The sequence below is a fragment of the Alligator sinensis genome, unplaced genomic scaffold, assembly GCF_000455745.1.
Source record: "Alligator sinensis unplaced genomic scaffold, ASM45574v1 scaffold414_1, whole genome shotgun sequence".
NCBI lineage: Eukaryota > Metazoa > Chordata > Crocodylia > Alligatoridae > Alligator > Alligator sinensis.
This window is the reverse complement of record NW_005842514.1, coordinates 1,120,907-1,124,324: the sequence shown is the minus strand read 5'-3', so window position 1 is coordinate 1,124,324 and position 3,418 is coordinate 1,120,907.

Sequence of the window (3,418 nt, the reverse complement as noted above, 5' to 3'; positions counted from 1 at the left end):
CATTTAATCAATGCTTCATCTAATGAATAATTATCAATCAACATTTTCATTTTGGTCAGTAGAAGGTGATTTATAACTATTCAGTTTTGCTAGATTATTAGAGGTAGTGTAATGTTCACTTCAACCATCTGTAAAACAAGATGGGAGGGATAGCACAGTGATGAATCTTGGGCTCCAAGTTGGAATGATTTGTTAGGGTCACCAAGCCATAAAGATTAATTATAGCCCTAATTTATGTGCATCTTTGTAGAAGTTTATCTGTTGCATGGAGTCCAATGAATTCTTTGCTGCTTCCTTTTTCTGTCTCATTCATTCTTTCAATCTCTTCTTCACTCATTCACTCTTTTCCCCCCTATCTTCTTTCTCTTTCTAGAAGAAGCACGGTCTAGTGGAGGGAACAAGGTACTAGGAGCCAACAAACCTGAGTGTATTTTCTGTGCCACAGGTAGAATGCAGTCTTGGGCATGTCACCTAACTTCTTGCAGTTTCCCAGTTCTTCCTTATCTAAAACTGGGATGATGTAACCAGCTGATTATTCACTTCCCTACTGCAGAGTTTGTGCCTTTCTTGCAGAAAGATTGTGAGGCTCCATGAATTTGTGTGTGTCAGTAAACTGGTTTGAGATCCTCAGGTGAAAGATGGTGAGTAAATGCTAAATATTTTCCTTGTGGCATTAGTTCTTTGCCTCCCTTCCCATTCTCTGCCCTTAGTACAGCCAATCTACCAGTCACAGCACTTGGCTCCAATGGGAAATCTGAAGCATATTCTAGATGTTGTAAGGTTTGAATCGACTTAGAACCCCTGTACTTCTTGCAAATATTTTATTAAGACTTTAGCTGCTGGCAGGTATCATGTATCTGTATGACCTCCGAAAAGTGCCCCCGCCTACCATTAGTGTCCTTGGGATTTATGCACGTTTATTATTATTTAACAGTTGTATGCTGTGCCATCTATCTCCAGCTCTGTAAATGCACATGATGCTTGCTATGGAGAATAAAGACAGTCATTCTCAAGGGGAGAATATGCCTGTGAATGTAAAACTCTGTTTTTAATGAGCCAGTTATAGGTACTGTGATTATTACACTTCTCTCCCATTGCGCACGGCAACAGACTCAAAATGCAAAATACAAAGCATTTTTTTTCTTTCAAGTCATTAAGGGAAAAGGCTGATGTGATATACCAGGTATTATCTTTACAGTATTTTCATAATAGGCAAATCACTATGAGCTATTGCTTGTAACCCTATGGGACTCCATGAGGTGGGAGTGGACTGGGAAGGCTATGCTTTGCACAGCTAGATTAGCTTGATAGTTAACTGCCTCAAGTCTTACACGTATCTAAGGAGGGCTGTGAAACTACTGGAGGAAGAGAATCTGTAGCACGTGTGCTGAAAAAATTCTGCCTGTCCAGACTTAAAAAATTTCTCCTGGACAGCTTGGATTTGTTGACCTTTTAGGTCAATAAATATAATGCAAGTGCACAGGAATAGCAAACTGTGACAGTGCATGTGTATAACTATCAGGGATAGAGAAAAATGGTATGGCATTGCCTTGTCTGGGAAATCTCATATAATCATGTAACTAAAGGGCTTCATTTTAATGCAAGGTGGCCAGTTAGGGTTAGTGCATGTTGCATTCAAGTCAGATGGGGGTGTCCAACTCATTTGACCCCGTGGTATGGAACTGGACCATGAGGCCAGACAACCCTCCTCCAGCAGTGGGGCAGCACCTTGTTGGCACGTTTACCAGAGATACTGTGTTAGTGTGGTTCTGGAATTTGGGAGTGAACACCAGTGCCACTCACTACCCTTTTGCAATGTTATTGATTTTAGCTGAGAGCAGCAACTGAAGACCCAAATTTGGTGGTGAGGAAGGGAGTTGGGGGGGCCAAGCAGCAGTGGTATTCACCTCCTGGATTCTGCAGTAGCAGATGAGATAGTTGCTGCCTGGATAGCTTGCAGTTTGACAGGCACACAGAGATGAGAGTCTGGGAACAGGGATGGAACATCTGAGCAAAAAGAAAGCTGTTGTTCTGTACCCTGCTAGGCTCTTCTGTTTGTTTTGTGATGAGGTTAGGGGCTGAGGCAGTTAGGTTGCTGCCTGCCAGGTTCTCTTTCTGACCCTTGTGTTGATGTTCGGTGTACCACTTAGGAAGTCAGTTGTCCACTGTGCTTTATTTTATCCAGCTGTCCAATGAGTTAGGTACTTGCCTGCCTGTTCAACCAGGAGGCTAGGAGGTACCAACCCTCCAGTCTCTGCTGGTTCTGCTGTCACCTCAGTTGCTGTAACCTTGCTATCTCATGTCTAAACTTGGATCATCAGCTCCTTTGGGCAGGGATATTGTCTTGTACCTTCATGTAAATGTCATGATAATAAATTCAGAATGTGTCTCATATGTCACTCTAGAGAGGTTCATTAGCGTTTACAGAAATGTGGTAGTACAGGATATTGCATATACAGAAAGGAATGTTATGCTAGAAGTATGGGATTTAACATTATTCCATGGTCTTGCTAGGTCTTCTCTCTTTTTTTTCTTGTGTGTGCTGCTCATTTATTAGAGCATCAAAAATACTTCCTGCTGTTACATTGTTATTCTAGGTTTGCAAATAAATGTTTTCTTAATTAGAGCAGTGTTTCTGCTAATATGTCTTCTCACTGGCTGGTAAAAGACTCTCTCTGGACCACTTCCCTGGGTGCCTTTGAGAATGCTGCCAAGTTCCCCTGCCTTACTTTTTCTGCTTTGCATGAGCCAATCTTGGGAATTATTGGGCTGGAATGGAGCTCTCAAGAGTCATCTGGTCCAGGAATGAGGCAGTGGAGGTGCTCTAGGGGTGCCTGCCCTACTGTTCTTCATCTCACTGTCTCAAGTGTTCTCCAGGGAGGTGGTGGGCTGCTCCCTCGGATGGGGCTTAATTGCTTTATTTCCAAGCATGATGCTTGAGGAGGGGAAGTGAGTGGGAAGGGCCCTGCTTTCTCTGTGAAGTTCTCAGGAGTGCCAGAGATCAGTTAAATGCTTGTCCTCCTTGTCTGCCTACGTCCTCTTTCCTGTCATTCTTACACGTGGGAGATGCAGAAGCAGTTCTCTGTTTTTATGACTCATCTTCTGGATTTAAATTTTGGCCTTGTCCTTCCATTTACCTTTTTTTCTTTAACCAATTTTGTACCTTTACTTCTGGGTACTAATATTGGAAGCTGCAGTTAACCACATGTATATTTGTATGACCATAGAGTCTCTATGTGTTGTATAGCTTCAGGTTTCACACCTATGAAGATGAGGCTTGTACTTTTGGAGCGGTAGAAACAAGAACTGTGGCCTCTGAATTACAGGCATGTGGTTTGTGGTGGAGGTGTGCTTGTCTCTTCATCATGAAAACTGAAAAACTGAATATAGTGGCCTATTACCTGGGTGATACTTTTTC